The following is a 19704-nucleotide window of genomic DNA, read 5'->3' as shown; positions in this document are numbered from 1 at the left end:
ATCACAGCTAGATGTCTTTACAGGGCTGATCTTTCAGGGAACAAAGACCCCGACAATCCTGTGTCACATCCAGTTTAAGTTAATCCTCCATTGTCCAACTATTAACTTCCTCAAAAAACAAACAAACAGTGGAATCAGTGCTATAAATAACTGACAGTAAGCGCTAATAACAGAGTTAGTGAGCCAGCTCAGAGGGTTTTATCTCCTTCAGTAATTCTTTACTGAATGAAATGATGTACAAGCTTCATAACAAGATGTCAGAGTAAGCAGCCTAGTAGAGGAAAAGCAGAGAGAAGCTCAGAGACTGATTGTAACTGACGAGCACAGTGGTCCGAGCCTTTGGACCCTAACCCTACAAAGGTACTGCAAGTGATCCCACAAATCATTTCCAAAACAGTATCATTTTATTGAAAAAATGTAATTATATAAAAAGTATATATGTACATATATATATATAAAATGTTTGAGATTTTCAAGTGGGCCATTAGTTGGAAAAGGTTTGGAAGAGCTACACTAGCACGTGTTTGCTGTTAGCTCCCCAGCTACATCGCCACCTCTGAGTCGTCCCTAGCAGTGATGGGGAGTAACTAGGAACATATTTGTGGACGATGTGGGTCACACAGGTGATAGGTGTGAGAACTTATAACACTCACTAACTTAACGTAGCATTGTGTTTTCATTAAATATTAACCTGGAGAGGTCATTAGGTTGTGAAATGTCCACAGGGCACCAACAGACTAAATTAATGGCAATGACAAGTTATATATAACATTTTAACAGGGTAATTAGTAACATTTCAAAAGTAACATTCCCAACAATAGGAAGGTGCAAGATGTGCAGATGAATTTACTCTGCCACTTTTTACTGGGACCAGACCATAACATCATCAGGATCATGAGCTTAGTACAGCGAGGGGAAAGAAAGAAGTAATGTTTTATTGTTGAAGTACAGAAATGTCTAAGTGAATACATTTGTATTGTGCCACTGCATATTGCTGGGTGATATATCAATGGTATCTACCTCTCTCATTGTCTGGGGAACACAAAGACGAGGAATCAACTGAAAAATTCAATCTGTGAAAAATGCAAGAATCTCAAGGAAATGCAACACAATGAAAGTAAGAAATAAAAAGTGTGAATTTCACTGAATATAAAGTAGAGTAAGCAACAAAAGCCAGAGCTGCATGTGTGACCTAATCATTTCATTTAGGCACAATAATCGTAAAGAGAATTGTTACTGTCAGGACCAGAATCTGAGCAGCATCCCACATCTCCAACCCCCAGGTTGAGGCTGAGAGCTCTGGGAGGCCTTACGGAAGACTGGGTGAGCTGAGGCTGATGGGTAAGTATGCTTTTACAGTGTGGTTTGCTGTGGTAACTTTGGCCTGCGTAACAATGACGAGCTTGGGAATCAGTTGAACTGTTAAGTAATAGATCACATGGATGGATCATGCTCAGCAGTTTATTTAAATTAATTAATTGGAAATATACCAAATGGAAACTGTCAATATTATACCCATTATCCAATTATTACAAATTTTATTATAGGGACCTACAAAATACAGCTAAAGTGCTGCACAGATTCAGAATCAGCACAACTTCACCCAATTATTAGTTATAGGTCACTCAATAAAAACTTCTGTACAGCATAACAGAGAATAGCAGCCAATAAAACAAAACAACAACAAAAAATAAAAACAAAGAGGGAATTTTTCCTTATTTTATAGGATTTATAGGATATATGTTTTCAATCACTACAATGAAGTCAAAGCAACTTCCCCTCACTGTGAGCTCAGAATGGTTCAGTACTGCTGCCATTTAGTTTGGGTATATACATGCAACTGAGCAAGCCTCAATCAAACACTCTGATTGGCTCGTCACGTCACTAGCAAAGATTGCGGATGTGAATCCATTCATAAACACACAAACAGCAATGCCTCAGGCAAGCAGTAAGAAGGTCCAATTATTTTCTAACTTTTCACATTAGTTTATCGACCGAAGAACGTGACTCACACGGACGGACATTAGCTTATTAGCGCCATTTCTCTAGTTTGAAATGAAAAAAAAAGCGGCATGTCTCTATCTGAAAATGTGGCGGAGTTATGACGACGTGGTATTTGGGAGCGTATATGCTCCTACTGGCTTCAGAGGTACGTTTATTGTTGTCACTAGCTTTGTAAAACGTAAACCGTTTGGACTCTAAAATGTGGACCTTTAAGTTAGCAGCGTCGTGAGTCAGCAGCATTTACACCGAGGACTGGAGGAGAGGAAGACTTTGCTGGAGCACCATGTTAATTGGCAGCAGCTGCTTCTGTTTATGAGGGTCGACTCAGCCACTGGACCTGCGTCGGGACTCAGACAACCACCTGTGCATCTCACCTGCTGCTGCGTAACCTACCAGCTCGTGGACTCTTCTTAGCTGCATGTATTGTGGTCGCGTGAGTAACCGACTGAATTGTTTCTTCATATGTGCACCAACTAATGGGCCCCAATGGTCAGAACTGGTAAACATACACACAGGGGTTTTGCTGTGGGGAAAAACAAGGGAAGTGTTCATTTTACAGGTTGAAAGTGTGTTTAGTCTAAATATTTTTGAAGTATTCATTATTTTTCAGAACATCAGTTTAAGTTTAAAGGGTACTTTCCTGAAATGTTATTTATTTTTATTTCTTATTTCTTTTATGTCTAATTGCACTGGTATTGATTTTGTGTTCATTTAATATGGTGAAGCAACTAAAAAGAGATTTGTTTTTAACAATATTATAATTAGACAGCGAACACTGACTGGGCCAGGAGCTGGGCAGCGAGCTGCTGAAATGACCGTCGATCTCACCCGGTTCGACGGTCCTCACATGTCCGAAAATAGCCGAGCAAATTTCCAAACAGCCGTTATTTGTATAAACTGACCACATATTTGAAGTCTTAACGGTCAATTTCTTGCCTGAAAAACCATCACGACTTCATATAGTACGAGGGATGAAAATTGTTTCAGCTTTGAGCCTGGTTTAGGAACTCTGCCGTTGTTGTTATTTAGTGCAAAATGCAGTGGCGCCAGGATTTTTGATCTGTACTTGGGTAGATACAGACTTTCAGTTGGAACAGTACTTGGGCTGAGACTGATAACTTTTCAAAAGTCTGCAAGAACAAGCACAGAGAAGAATGCAGATTGAGAAACGGCTGTAGACCCACAGTGGAGGCACCGCGCTATTATTTCTTGGTAATTACTTTATGGTTACATTATGCTTATTCTTTACATTCTAGACTGTAATGATCACATTTACTGGTACAGGGAGGTTTAGCAAGCTCAACCTACTCAACTCTACTCCGGATCTGGTTCAAACACTTTAATTAGAAGCCCAGTCTAATATCTTACATTCAGTGGCAAGGAGGGATTACATTATTATTTCTGATTCTTTCCAAGAAACTTCTGAGGAAATTATTAAGAATTGATGGAAATTAAGTGTTACTAAAATGTGGCGATTAATATTTTTTAACTTAGTTCTTAGCATTTTGTCAGTGCTTGAAATGATTGTGTCGTGTTGAAGTGTCTTGTCTCTCTCTCTCTGTGTTTGAGAGAGAGAGGTCTGGGTTATCTGATACTCTGATACACCGATACACACAGTATCAGATAGTCCACTCACTGTCACCCCTTCCTTCCCCTTACGCCATCTATGTGGATATATGAGCATCTGAGCAGGTGTATCTTATATTGTGGACACACACACACACACACACACACACACACACACACACACACACACGCAGCATCCTGTACCTTTGCAGTAGATTTCCCATTCTTTCTGGGATTTTGGTGTTGTGTAATGACCCGAGCACTAATTATTCTGATCTGCATGTGTGGCTGTGCATGCACACAAGCTTGCATGCAAGTAAGTGTCTTTGCTGTACCTCTGTAGAATAAAATGTCAAATTGAGGGATAAAAAGAGAGTAGAAGAATGCAAATGTGTGTGAAGGTGTGTGTGTGTGTGTGTGTGTGTGTGTGTGGTGTGTGTGTGTGTGTGTGTGTGTGTGTGTGTGTGTGTGTGTGTGTGCGCACGCATGTTGGCTTCTTTCACTATATTTTTGGGGTCCATAAACCTGGAATTCACTATACAACTTTGTGGTGACGAAAATACTGGACCCAACAAGTTTAAATGGCTGAGTAAGGGTTAGATTAGGTTGTCAGTGATTGGACCCCACAAAGATAGCTGTACAAGAGTGAGTGTGTGTGTGTGTGTGTGTGTGTGTGTGTGTGTGTGTGTGTGTGTGTGTGTGCGCGCGCGCGCACACGCATGTGTGTGTACAAGAGAAATTATCCTTTGCTCATGAAGCCAGAAGGAATGCTTAATGACTGTGTCAGCATGTGCTGGCCAACTGTGGTGTTGAGTTTGTGTACGGAAGAAAGAGAGCGTCAGCATGTACGAGAGGCAGGAAGTGTGTGTGTGTGTGACTTAGTTGGAATCTACAGTGAGTGTGTGTGCATGTGGAAGGAGTGAGTGAAGCGAACATCACCTCAGCATCACCTCAAAGGAAAATAATGAGATTTATTTTTAAATGGCATCCTGTTAAATAAGTGCAAAGTGTCACGTTAGCACCATCATTTTGTATTAAGCAAATGTAACGCACGGGGAACAAATGGGGCTCCTCATCTTGTTTTCCTCTGAGCAGGCATTTGAAAGCTGCCAGCTGAGGGCATAAGGTTCAAACTCTGCAGCAAAACAGGAAAATAGTTAATCAACCAGTCATCAAAAAAATAAGTTAGGACAGCAATTCATTAATGCTGGAGAACTTACCAAAAACCTTATAGTGATTTTCTTCCTTTCTTGAAAGTGGAAACAGACAACTTTCCCCCCCAAAGTGTTATTACTGTTGGGGGATTCGGGTTCACAAAGTCCGGATCACTTTCCGTTTCCTTCAGAATTTACACACAATCAACATCATTTTGGAAATAGGAGAGAAGAAAGAAGCACGTTCACTGAGGAGGAAGTCAAATTGTCATCATTTTATATGCTTTATCAAGTAGCAGTTTATGTTGTTTCACTTATCTATGGCCTTTTGACAAAATAAACCCCATTGTCTTTACTGAAACCATGACAACAAAGATCATGTAATGTTGAGGAATTACTTATTTTAACCCAAATCATGATAGTGATAGTGACAGATAACTAGTTGTAGTGCCTAAACCTAACCAAGCCATAACTGTTATTGTATAACTATGGTAGGTACCACGCTGTTGGTAGTTCGCGTGTTTACTACTGTAACCATGACAACCAAGGCCTGGTGTGCCTGTCGCCATAGGGCCGCTATTTCAGGAGACACTCCTAGAGGGTTGAAAAAAACACAACATATTTGGTCGTTCAGGTTGGAGGACTTGTTGCATTGTTCTATAGCCATCAAATTGTCCAATCTTATTATATATTATTGTTGTTAAGTGCGTTTTCATCTGCCTGTTTGTATGACCACTTTCAATTTGTGCATAAAAAATAGAGTAGAAATGATGGTAATTTAAATGTTTGTCCAGTGGAAACAGGCTGAGTAGACTGATCATGAGGTAAAGTACATGTAGCATGTGACTTCACCATTTTTCCCTGTAGCACTATGGAGCAATGTTTTAAAGAGTGCATTCGCACAAGGACACTCAAATGAATATGTATGCTGGTGACACAATAGACAGTCCGGCTGATGACTTCACACTATTCCATTGATCGAAGGTGTCAAGAAATGCAAAGACAGGGAAGAAAAACGCTGAAGCTAAAAGCTGGGGTAGGCAGAAATCTAGAAAAAGAAAGAAAGGGGGAAAAAAACCACCCCTCTACCTTCATGGAATATGCATGTGCTTCATACCCATATGTAACACAAACAACACAGCCGCGGCCGTCAGCCTTTGGCTACCGTAAGCAGAACGCTAAACTATTAGCAACATTCACCATAGCCACTCATCTCTTGCTTTCATGGTAAATCTACACATCCACAATCAACCACTACAACACATTTAGATATTACAGGAAGTTAGCAGCCTGTTACCTGTCCAAGTGAAAGGACATGCACAAGCGTCTGCATTTGTAGAACAGCGAATAGGAACACTCTCTGAAAAGAGCTGTGATTGGCCAAAGTCTCCCCTCACAAGTTAAATTTTTCTAAAGTCTGAAAACAAAGCCAAGAGGAGGTGCGGACGTCTTGTTTGCTCTCTTATCACTTTAATTACAATATGCTGAAAGATGATAATGGAATTTTTGACCATTGGTGCTAAAATAAAAATTACTGCCTATGTATACTTTGTTGGTATCCAAAAAAATCCACAGGGTACCTTTTTATGTAGTACAGACACTTGTGGATTTGATGTGTCATAAAGAGGACAACCATCCAACTGCAGCAAGATGAAAGCAATAGAAGTATTAATTATTCTTTGAGTTTTAGATTCAGACCAGTTCACATTTTCACATGAAATGATGTGGCTGGTTTGTGTTCTTGTGCAGCAGAATCCGCTTGATGCATCTTTTCAAGTGCTCTCAGTGCAGCTGAGTGGTCCTCAACAAATCACTCTCACCAGCTCAAAGGCTCCCGACTTCATAGGCAAATTCATCAGATTTAATTTAAACTGCACCACACGGGTTAGGGTGTTAACAAAGTAAGAAAGCAGCGCACACGTGAGCCATTTTCTGCCACATTAATTAATAAAAGGTGTTTCTTTTCCAGCTGTCTCGTGGAGCAGTATAGACTAGTATATAAATATGATGTATAAATCGCAGTAAAGCTCAGTACTTCCCATTTGTTCCAGCAAAATACTGGTTAATGAAAAATGACTCCACAAAAAGTTTTTGAAACTTGGTATGGAAAATATTTGAGTATTTAACACTCAGTACCACAAGTTTCATACACAAAACAAGCTCACATATAAATATGTATTTTTAGATCTCATTTACTTCACTGCCTGCAACAGGAAACCAACTCCTCCTCTTCACTTCTTCTCCAGCTCCTAAGCGGTCTTAGTAAAAAGCTGTGCGAGTGTGTTGACACAGTGTAGCCAACAACTGGATGACAGTATAAAGAAGAGTCTGGCTCAGCGGCAGATTGTGTTCTCTTGAAGCTGTTCTGCTGTGTCCCTGCAAAACAAAATACACACTGTTGCTCTGCATTGCTGCTACCCCTTGACTTTGACTTGCCAAGCAATTAGTCACACAGCTCAAGCTTTAAACACAGTATGAATGGGTGAAATGAGAGAACAAACACCTTCCTGCAGCACCATGCTGTGCGGAGGATGTCTGGCTTGCTCATGCATCACGAAGTGTTAAAAATTGGAGACAGAACCGAGCACCAAATACACTTGAGAGGCTTTGGGGTGGGGGTGGGGGGGTGGGGGGGGGACTCGACAGAGGGGATGAAAGGACTAGGGAGGTGTTCGAACAACTTCTGCACCATTCTTTCATCTATTTCTCCACCCTTCCCTCCCAGAGCACCTTAAGTGTGCACTCTCCTGCAGCACTCTCCTGGGGGCTCAGACTGATTTGAATACTCCATGCCGTCTGACTTTTCATATGCTGCCGCTCCCTTTTTTCATTTGCAAGGATGAAAAAGGTGAGGCAGGGATGGAAAAAGTGAAGGAGGGAGGAATGGAAAAAGGAGGGATGGTAACAGGGCTGAGGCAAAAGTGGGGTGAGGGAGTAAGGAGGTTTGAATCCATATCTATTAATCAGAGGAATGAATAGTTGAGTGGAAGAAAGTCTGTGCTGCCGAAAAGGTATAATTACCAAAATGTCTGCAGTAAGTATAGTGCTGTCAACACAGCCAGTGTCAAAGATGCACCATTACCAATACCTTGAAGCAACAGCCAGGAGACGGTGAGCTTTTTAGCTTAAAGACCAAAAACAAGCCTCTTTCTGAAGCTCAGTATTTAAAATGTGATATGTAGTTTGTTCAGTCGGTGCAAAAACAAAATGTTAAAACAAGCTGTGGTTTGGTGGGAAGTTATGAACTGAAGTGGCTTACTTCTTGGCTCACCCAAGACTTCTAGTTGTTTTTACCTTACAGCGCAGGTAGCTGCTTCCGTCGTTTGCAGTCTTTGAATTTAGAGTCTCTAAGTTGAATGATTAGCATTTAGCTTCATATTTACCTCGCAGACATAAGAGAGGTACCAATCTTCTACCTCCTACCTAACTAATAATCTGAAACTAAAAAAGACTAAATCTTCTTTCAAAATGGGGTTGTATATTACCATGCCTTTCTCATTGGTGTATACATTTACACTGTCACTTTTAGGATGCAGTATGTGTGCTAGCTCTCTGTCCAGAAAATACACCTCAAAATGAATATTTCACCATCTACACACTGTAAATATTTCATCAAGAAATCATTCATACTCAGGAGATTAAATGAAGATAGTGTTGAGAATTTTTAAAGATTTATTCAATTGTCATGAAGGCATTTGAACCACTATGTGCACATAAGTCAATACAAAAGTGGATTCACCTTTGAAACTCTCTTAATAGTGTCAAGTATTAGTTTGAATGATATACTATCTGTGGTGTCAGGGGGATTTTTTTTCCAAGCACAAAATAGTATGTAAACATATGAAATGACCAAATGTAAGCAACAGAGAATAACATGTCCAAACTTTTGACTGGTACTGTATATCACAGAATGTTCCACTACAGATATATTGCAGTTTGACAGCGGACCTTTGTTTCCTCCAGGATTTGAAGGAACATATGAGAACAACAAGCCATGCTAGATGCTCTGTGAGATTCTATTTAAACACTGTAGTGCTTTGAGCTAAATGTGCATGTCAGCATGCTAATATACTCACAATGACGATATTAACATGCTGATGATTAGCGGGTACCAGGTTTACCATGTTTACCATGTTCACCGTTGATTTGAGAAAAACAAAAAGTACAGCTGAGGCTGCTGGGAATGTCATTAGTGCAGCAAAGTTTTGGACAAATTGTAATTTTGACCCGACAATGGTGTGAGACAGCATTGCCAGATTTGACTGACAAGAAGCAACATAATCGTCATAGAAGTAGCCCTGTAGCGTCGTAGAAAAGGTAAATCAGTTTTTTAGCCTACCCTCACTAATTTTAATGGGGCGGACAAAATAAAAGGAACAGCTGTCAACATAACACACTACAGGTCAACTCCACCACAGACTACATTCTCCAAAAATACCATATAGTTAAATCTGTGTTGTGGTGACGTTTACAGAAAGGCAAGCAGAGCTGACTACGCAACTACGACATTGCGTTCACAAGGCCAAAACCGGGTTTTGTGAGGTCATCATGACTTTGACCTTTAACCTTTGACCACCAAAATCTAATCTGTTCATCCTTGAGTCCAAGTGAATGTATGTGCTAAATGTAAAGAAGTTCTGTAAAGTCGTTATTGAGATATTGCATGTACCAGAATGGGACGGATGGCTTCGCGGGCGCAGAGACATTAACACTGACAACCTTTAACACTGTTGTAGTACTATTGCAAGTTGTCATATCCCAGCCGGTAACGGACATCAATGTAATGCCAGAAAGATGGACTCTAACGACTCTAACAATGGACACGTGTTAAATTTTAGTTGGAAATGAAAATCAGATCAAAATGACTTGGCATTAGACGTCCTGATATTGAAGTTTGGTCACCCGACATCACAACCTAAATTCAACCAAATATCAACATTAACAACGTTGGTTTCCTGCTGTGTGTCTGCTGGGATGCTTGGGGCTTCTAACTTATTTCAAGTCCTTTTCACCTCATGCAGTATCTTTGCCTCACATCCCCTGTGACACTTTTATATTACATGAGGATGATGTTAAATAATTTGTTGATGTTGTCAGTTTTAGATGGTTTGAGTTCTCTCCCTGCAGATGAGGAAGATATAATGTAAAAGAGAGACAACAATAAAATGTCACAGGCTGCTCAAGTGTTTATTGTGTGGATCAGTTAGCTGTTGGCGGAATGTTAATACTTTTGACACATTTGAGGAAGAGAAGTAAGAAAAGGGGGGAGGATAGAGAGATGGAAGATGAAAGAAGAGATGTATTCTTCTTAAATCCAGGGAAAAAATAACCTGATATTGGTGTGCGATAATTCTGCTTGTTTCCAATGCAATTTCATGTGTCAGTATTTGTTAGAATCAAGCTCTGGTGCTTCCAAACAAAGCAGCAAAAAACATTAAGTTGTTGCAAAAACATGCCACTGTTGTGGGATAATTTTCTTACATTTATATTCAGACTTCACAGAGAATTAGTGGAAGAGTGAATATGATAGATGAAGAATGAGTGTGGAAGAGGTGGCGGAAGGAAACATGGGTAAACATACTGAACTGTGGGCTAAATATACCGTGAAAAAGGGAGAGAAAATCGATGGCGAGGCGGCGATGAAGAAATAAAAATTGTGGAGAGGGTAAACGGAGGCGGTCGCTCCTTTTCCATTCCAAAGGGTCTCCATTCTGCTGTAATTTTCTTTCCTCCCCTCCCAGTCCTTCTCCTCACCAATTCCCTCCAACCCAGTAGTGCAGGCAGCGTTTGCCAATTTACTTCACTCTGCACTGTGACCATGCTCTTCAATCCCTCTCTGTGGATGGATGAATGAATGGTGAGTGGAAAAACATTTAAATAGAGAGACGACATAGGGAGGAGAGGGTGGATACCCTAATAGACTGACAGGGAGAAGAAGAGAGGGGTGAAAAAGATGAATACATGTTTTTTTAAGTAGAGGGGAGTGTTGAGCGGGGAGAGGTGGATGGGAGATGTGAAAGATGAAAGGAGGGATACATGTTTTTCAACCTTGGTGAACACTCAGCAAGCGAGGAGGAGAGAGCGAAATGAGGGGAGTTAAAAGAAAAGAATGAGACAAAATTGTTCTTCAGGGACTGTAGGTAACATTCAATTGTGCAATTTTTTATGGAATACAACACTGCCAGACTAAAATTCCACCACAATCTTGATATCCGATTCAATGTGATGAGAGGGTGAATCCATTTTGATGTTGAGAACAAAAACAGGCTCCAGCCACGGCTGTTGCAGACACGTGAAACACGGGCAGTGAAGGAAGGTGCTGAGGATGCTGCACCACCATTGATATATACTGTATATCATTGGTTTTGCTGTCTTCCAGCTGTAGTTATTAGAGGGTGGTGTCAGTATTTACCATGTCACTATGACATCACCGTTGGGTGTGGTTACAGGGGCTACAGGGCACGCTTCTGTCTATAAGCGACCAGGCATTCAATGTACACACTATCATCCGGATTATTTGGCAATTTAAAATTTTTTTACTCTAATATTGCAGTTCTCCTAAATGCCATGACATGGCACTGTTCCTTTTGGGGTGTACCTTTTGAACACAAAGGACTCTGGGAAACAGTCATGGATGTATTATTGGATACCGGACTCACTTGTAATTTGCTTACCTGGCGCATGAGCCAAAAATGTTTCTGGCTTCTGGGTTTGCCCCCCTGTTGTGCGTCTAGTGACGTCACTTGAGTCAATTTATCAGCTCTCTCTGGAGCCACAAAAGGATTTGTACAACTGTCTTCACCTGCAGCTTTGCAGTAGTACTCCCACAGACCTGTAAACAGACAGCCCCTTTAAACCATCAATACTCGTCTCACTCTTTTCCTGCCACACTTGCTTCTGCTGCTGTTCAGCATACCAAAAGTTGCACCTCCACCCCTGTAACCACCTGTGAGCTCTGTCTTTCCATAGTTGTTATCACCATCACACCTCTCTGTCTGCTGCACTGAGCCTGATGTCTTCTTGAGGAGAGATGCCAATTATCAGTGCAGTACAGATTCTACATTCACAATATAATCCAGTCCATGTGGGTTGGCTGATTTATCTTCTACTTCAAATAGCACACAACTCAGAATTTTTGAAAATGTCAGATTGCACTCTTAGGGTTGCTCGTTCTGACCCCACTGACACTCTGCATCCATGTATGAGCTCAGAGCAATCAACAATGCACAATCCACTGGCTCCAACTGAGGATAAAGCTAAAGGACTCTCAAAACAAAGTTCAAGTTCAAAGATTAGGTGTAGATAGAAGGAAGCACCCTCTTGAGGAGTTGTAGTAAGGAACAACTCAGAAATGAGAGCATGGTTCTGGAAAGTACACTTCATGAGAATGGAGAATAGAGGAAGAGGAGAGAGTGTTTGCTGGGAGAACAAATGTGAGGAAATATATAGAAAAGGACTGCAAGAGAACAAGGGGGGAAAATAATACCAGGAAGATTTGTGGCTATGAGATAGAGTAGGAAAGGCAGTGGACCAGAGTAGTTGCAAAGATCAAAGTGTGTTGAGTTGGCTGTTTTTTTTTTTTTTTGATCAGACCAATATTTCCTGGTACAGGGGCAAGAGGGAGTGATGGAGGGAAGGATGAAGAGAGGAGGAAGTGGAAATTCACAGGATCAAAGCAAGGTGGTTTGTTTACTGTGTTTTGTTGTTGAGTATGATCTGTTGGTCAGAATTCAGTGTGTGTGTGTGTGTGTGTCTGCAATAGTAACACTTCATCTACAACACTGAGTGTGTTATAGATAATTTATTTGGTAGACTTAAATGCATTAATGATACTACATAGATCTGACAAATTTAAAACTCCACTTAATGACCATAAAGTGAAAACGTGTATCATTTGCTACTGTATATCACTCTCCGTGTCGGTTCAGAAGTGATTCTGCTCCCCTGCTCTTTTTTAATCACACTTAGAGCTGATCTTTATAATAACCTCATGAATTTATAACATAGAGCTTTTTATGCGTCCCTGGATAAGCGGGGCGGCGCTCCTGCTGCAACAATGAAGTTGAAAGGACCATCACCTTGTGTGATGTTCTGCCAGGAGGGGCTTCTCTCCTGCCCCTGTCTGCTCATCTGTCTCACTCGCTCAGATTTATTCACTTATTAATCGAAGGTGGTGGAAAGTCATTCCGGCCTCCTTTAACCCCTGTGTATTTGTATTTTTTTAACGGGTTACAGACACTTTCACTCTGTTCTAATAATTTTATCGGTCAGTTAATGAGCATCGGCTATTGGTCAGAATCTTAATCGTATCACAGGGTAAGGAAAGATGGTTCTTTTGGTTGGAAGACATGCTGTAACCCCATTTGGCAGCTTTTTTCAGTAAAAAAAAAAACCCCAAAAAACAGTATACGCCACCTGCCCAGCACCAAAATGCAGACAAAGTTAGCAACTAGCTGTGAGTAGCTGTAGCATTTAGCAGCTAAAGAGAGGGTGTTTTCCTCTGCAGTTGGTGGATAGCAAAGAAGGTACATTCGTCAGTTGAACATCTACATGACTTCAAATGAACAGTAATATTCCTCAATGTCTGCTGGATGTGTAAATTAGCACCTGTTCACTAACATATTCATTATAACCATGGTGACAATATGTCTGTGCTGTTCATAGCTTGTTACGCTGACTCCAAGTGGCCGACAAAAATCAGTTAATGCAGGTTTAATAATGCATAACATGATGACAGATTAACAGTACTCAGCAAAGTCACTCAGGCTAGCTCGCCTTCTCTACCCTTTCAGACATACCGTTATTGTTGAGGTAATCTTGTTTAATAGACCCATTTACTGGTTAAATGGATATTGTATGCTCATTATAGGTTCTGAAGACAATACAAGCTACTACTATGTGCTTTCTTTACTTCACAGAAAATGCAAACCTTCCAGTAAAGGGTAACACTTTTTTTTAATGCATTTATATTCTAGTACTTCAAAAAAAACCCATTTAGAAGAAGTGGCATGCAGTACTGCACAATCCATCACTGTAAATCAGATAACTCTAATAGTTCTTCTTATATGACTTCTGAATGTCTGAGTCACTGCAGCTGAGGCATTTCTATTTCACCAGAATTTAATGTAAAGAATCACATTGTGGCTCTAGCTAGATACTAGTCTCCACTCTTCCTCCACTGTCACTGTCACCAGGGCTATGTAGCAGCACACGCTAATGAGAAAAACCAAAACCAGTTTGACTCAGAGGAAAAAAAAAAACATGAGCAGGGTTAAGTTAGGAAAGCTGCAATACACACTCTGCTCAACATGATTTGTTTTGTTAGGCCAGTGCTACAGTGTGTCTGAGCTGTTTTAGAGAGTTTTGAAAATAATAGGAGCCCATGACGCCTGTGAGGTAAGTTAATCCTGCAGCAGCAGACAGAAGCAGCTTTGTGGTAAATACAGCGGAGGGTTTAGAATCAGAGGCTTTATTAGCTGTATGAAAAAACATAGGTATACCCGTTTGATGCTTTAAACCAGGTCATCTGTTTAATAGCAGTGTGTGCTTATTTGTGTGCTTGTGTTTGCATGAGTGCAGTGACAGTGAAGTAATTACTGCTCCTGGCAAATGAACAGAGAAAGACAGAGTCCTGATAGATGCAAGCACTCTCTTTCTCACACACACACACACACACAAGAGACGAAAGCAGAAGAAAGCAAAAGCCCATCTTGGCAGAGAAACCGTCACTAATACTCAGCAAACACAGCAGACTTTCCAACACCTACAGATCCAACACTGAACCCACTGTTTGTCTGTGAAGTGATTTCCAACTCTTATATCTGAACCTAAATGATATTCACATATTAGACTTGAATTTGCAAAACAGAGTTGCTTTCAGTCCAATTTTACATTTTCTTTTGTCTTCAGTTTTTCCACATCCAGGTTTGTTAAAATAATAATTTCTATCTCTTTCCATCTCTGTTTTCATGTCATTCTTATCTTGTTATTTTAAAATGTAGAAAAGCTAAAGACAGCCGCACAGTAGCACTAAGATTTATGTCAATGAATTCTACTATTTTTCCATGCGTCCAGGCTAGCCTGCTTTATTTGTGGCGAGCTGCGAACATGTTTCTACTACCTCCTCACAGCAGGGGACAACCACCTAGAGTCATACTGCTTGGTAGCACAGCTGGGCCTAATAGAAAGAATCCAGCCTATCTGTCAAAAGATAAAACATTCAATTCTCAGTACTTTTTTAGTTTCAACTAAACTAAACTAAACTTTATAGTTTACAATTTAGTTTCACTCCTACATATATGTTTGTACTTTAAAATATCATCCTTATTTTACTGATTACCGATACCTTATACTGATTACTGATACCCACCTAAGACATATTAGAGGTGTGTTTGAGTTTTTTCTGATACAAAGTGAACATGTTTTTCTGCTGCTCCTTCAAGTTTGCCACCAGCAAACCAGATGGAAGTTTTTATTGTGAAGAAGCTCTGGAAAAGCAGAGATTCATTCGTGGACTTTTGTATTCCTCAATACAGATTGGTCCACACAACAAAATATGACATACAGTAGTCGGAGCTATTTGGTCGGTGGATTTGTTTGAAATCTTTTTCGAGGAGGAATAGTACAGTAGTGAAACAGAGTGAGCTCTTAGATGAAGAGCTGCAGGCGATAGCCTCTTACTGTGGTTTTGGGCAAACCAGCACACCTGCCACATGCCATCAAGGAAACAACTTTTTTTTACCTCAATAAGCTATGCTTTGGAAAAAACAAAAAAAATGTCTTATAGTCCTTTAAAATCTGTCTGTTCTGAGCCTCATTGTTGCCCTTGGGTAAGTATGCCAGATTGGAAATCTCTGCCATTACATTGGATGGACAAAATGGATGGAAAGGAACTGCTGGTAGATGAGAGGGAAACCGATGTACATGTTGACGGCCAGCTTGGTTTATGAAACCTGCAGCTGAGGTCAGACTCTAGTCCACTCCCTGTGATTTCAGAAGAGACCAGTTGCTCTCTGCACTGTCATGAAATGGGATATTGTCTGACTTTCTACAATCAAACCCTATTTGTTGGCTTCTCAGTGCTCTTGATTATGGGGACTCTGTATCTATCTCGACTGTATCTGCTTATTATGTATAAAAGAGAAACTTTCCAGTTCTATGTAAAAAGATAAGAAAAGGCAATGCAGACATTGGTTGTGATTTATATATTCACATTCATCCATGCTTATATCTTTATACCTTGTGTGCGTCATGCCTTTCGCACAACCTGCCTCCTCTCCGAATCACAGGGATGAGTGTCTACACACCTGCCAGCACATGTAAGCGTGTGCGACATTTTCTTCTTACCTTGCAGTTTGTTTGGAGCGGTGTGAATGAAATGTCTGTCCTGCATATTTGTTTTGTGCATTCAGTCCTCCGTCCTACGCTCATGCTTTTCAGGCAGCATCGGGAATATGACAGAGAGAGAGAGCGCAGTGTTAGGGACTGGAGGATTAAAAATGAGGGATTATAGTAATGCTGGTTATTATGTGGATTATGAAAAAAAGTACCTGTATTCAGTATGAAATTATGAAAACAAAAATAAAAGAGTCAACAGTAAAATGGTTACATTAAATGGAATTTACAAAGAAAGCAGAGGTGTTTGTGTGTCTAATAAAGAACTGGTGCTTAACATTAGGAATTTACTGTAGGTAGGCAGACATGAAGGCATTCTGTGAGGTTGAATTCAATTTTGCTTTGACCCATATGGGGACCGACTGTTATAATAAAAAAAAAAAAAAAAAAAAAAAAGGTGAAAATATCAGTTAAAGGAATAGTTCAAGAAATTTAGATTTTGGGCTTAATGCTAAGATAAATGCCTGCTGGTAGCTATTTAGCATAAAGATATCTTTTGTTTTGCTTGTCAGATGGTAATAATAAGAGCAAGGAAGTCAGCATTATAGTTAGGGTTTAGAAATACAGTAGAGTCCAAAAGTCTGTGACCATTTGAAAAGGAAAGTGGTCTCAGGTTAGAAATGTATCTCCTGGTGTGTTAAAAATCTGATGCACAGCTGCAGCCTGCCCTCCACATGCAGAAAAGCCCCTCTACACAGACCGATGCTTGTGTTTCTGCATGCAGATGCATTAGCACTACCACAGACATTTAGGTAATACAGTCCTCAGTGCTTCATTAACCTTTCACTTCATCAGAGAGCAGTGACTGGCCAAATGTTACGCTAAAAGAATCAATATTCGTTACTCGTCACTCTCTTTTTCCTCCTCTCTGTCTCTGGCCTTGACTGGTGTCGGCATAGCAACATTCCACTTCCTCTAAATTACAGTGTGTCAGCCAATCAAACATGAGCAGTGACCCTGGATAGGCAGAGATAACAAATCAGCTGCAGAGAGGAAGTGTGAATGTGTGTGTGTGTATGTGTCAGTGCCACTGTTGGGTGATATGCAGTGTTGGAAACTCGCATCCTCATGTCTTGTTGAGCAGAGACCTTTGACTTGAGACTGTCTGATCTATTTTTCATACTTGTGATGGCCCACAGCCTCCTCTGTTTTCTCAGCTCCCTCTTCTTCACCTCTTCTTGTCCTTGTTCCCTTCATACCATCTAATATCTCCTCTTCACCACTAAGGTTTGGTGATACCACTTCCTTTTTATGATATAAAAAGTAGGGCTGCCACTAACGACTATTTTTCCAAAGTTTAATCTATCGACTATTTTATCGAATAGTCGATTTAATCTAAAAAATTAATTTTCCTCCAGAAAATCAAAGCGACACTCTGGCATGATCAATAAACCCAGATTCTGGGTTGCATATTTTCTGAAACCCCTATTCAGTGTGAATTCTCAGGCAGCAGCAGATGTCTTTTCCAGAATATTTATCAGCTACAAGGACTAAAGATATTAAAAAGTTCCATTTTCTAATGAATTGATAACACTTACACATAAAGTAATCCTTCACGTTTGTGACTGATCTTACTGTGGGCCATAAAAAATTATATTCACAAAATAACACTGATAAAACAATACTTAAAGTGAGGGGATTTGAACTGTGACATGCTCATCCTACCAAAGTCAGACATTAACCAGATGATTTGATCTTTATCTTATCCATACACTTTGACTATTGATCCAGCTCACACTATTACTGGTTCTTTTTTTTTCTTTTTTTTTTAAGAATGAATTCAGAACAGATTTGATTTGATTGTTCTGGTTTGTCTCAGTCAGTTGCTCAGTTTACAACAATCTGCCATGTTTTAAGATTTGTGGTAAACTAAGATAATCAGTTAGACTCACATACAGCTTTCATTGTAGTGTTTGCTAACAGTTAGCTATTAGCTTAACCAATGCAATGATGTTGCGTAAAGACACCGGGAGTCAGCAGAGGAAACAGGGGAAAATATCTCTGGTTAGATAAGTTCTTATTGGCCTTTTACTTTAATTGCACTTACAGTAATGTAATTTCAGTGATAGTTGTCCTCAACTCAGGTAATCTTCAGTTATCTTTACTTCACCTGGTTCTGTCTGGCGCAGACATCACAGAGGCTATGTACGTCTTGACATACAGTCCATGTAACATATGCAGAGAAGATGCAGACTTGACCCTCATCCCAAAGACAACCAAAAAGTCTGAAAAGTCTTCTAATGTTTCCTCTGCCAGTGACTGCAACAAAGTCAATACAAAACTCATGATATATGATATTCAGGATGTTACTATAGATAGTAAGATAAGTAATAAGTAAGGTACTATAGTAGTTCAGAATTTGGGGAAATACATTTATTTGCTGTCTCGCTGAGAGCATGATGAAAAGAATACCACTCAACTATGACGCTAGAGCCACGATATGGTTAGCTTAGCTTTGCATGAAGACTAAAAGCAGGGGAAATACCCTGGCTCTCTTCAAAGGTAAAAAAATGTTTGAATGCAGTATTCAGTTTTCCTTAATACCCTTAATAACCTAGCCTCACGGTGAGGCTCATGATTGTGGACTTTAAGTCTTGTTGACATTGTGTCAGAGCTGTTACTGTTTTACTGGACTGCATTCATTTCAGAGATGTTTTCAATACCAACCTTCACCATATTAGTGGCAATGACCCAAGGTAGACTTGAGGTAATGGTGGAACAGCACTCTGGCTGAGCTTGGTGTTCATTTAGAAAACAATTCATTCATATTAGTGCCAGCTTTCTGTCTTGTTTCCAAAAACACATATGAAGTCATCAGCTCTCCTTCTGTATCTAACCATCAGCATTAATTTCACCCCTTGTTATCCCTCTGCCCTCTTCCTTTATTTCCTAAATCCTTTTCTTACAACAAACTTATTTGGTGTTGTTTATCTGTCTGGCAATTCTCTATCGATTGATCTATGCAGCATTTTCATCAAGTCATTACCTTGCTCCTGCATTTTTTTAATTGTTTCCTTCTCTCTCCACTCCCTCTCTTTATGTACCTTGGTGTTTTATGAGAATTGCATCAGTACACTTAAGGTAATGAGGGATGAGGTTATTGTTCATACTGCACTTTGTTTTGCACAGCGCTAATGTTTCTTGTCTTTCTTCTTTGCCCCGCGTTTCTTTTACAGCTCACCACTGTGGCTAAAGGTGATATAACAAGTGAAATCCCCTTGTTTCTTATCTTTTGCTCATTCTGTTTCATAAGAGCGTTGGTTTGTTTTTACCCTTTGTTCAGTTTTAGTTATTGATCTGTTTTTTCAGCATCTGGAGAGATTGAGTAAAGACTGGGGATGAAATAATGGATAGAAGAGTGACTTTATTCAGTGCATCTACCACTATTGACAAGAGAAAAGAGGGTTAGAGAAAGCCTGAGTTGGGTATTTTTTTTTCTTCTTAACTTATTGTTTTCTGGGTGAGAGTCTACATTAAATGCTTATCGGTTGCTTTTGTTTTTCAGTTGTCATTGATGAAGTGTCTCACTGATTGATAGCTTGACATTCTGTTTTACTTTGTTTTTATGTATAATGAGGAGAAAACT

At 40.0% G+C, this 19704-nt stretch overlaps 1 long non-coding RNA gene across 1 annotated transcript in view; it reads left to right on the top strand.

Annotated features, from left to right (window-relative positions):
• The first annotated feature begins 1957 nt into the window (after nt 1-1957).
• The window catches only part of LOC130179767 (uncharacterized), a 51440-nt gene continuing 33693 nt past the window's right edge, over nt 1958-19704 (top strand). The window contains exon 1 of the long non-coding RNA XR_008829322.1: nt 1958-2437. This is a non-coding gene — a long non-coding RNA (uncharacterized LOC130179767). The remainder of the gene's footprint in view (nt 2438-19704) is intronic.

Source organism: Seriola aureovittata, chromosome 13 (genome assembly GCF_021018895.1).
Source record: "Seriola aureovittata isolate HTS-2021-v1 ecotype China chromosome 13, ASM2101889v1, whole genome shotgun sequence".
Classification (NCBI taxonomy): domain Eukaryota; kingdom Metazoa; phylum Chordata; class Actinopteri; order Carangiformes; family Carangidae; genus Seriola; species Seriola aureovittata.
This window is presented reverse-complemented; position numbering and strand designations above follow the sequence as displayed.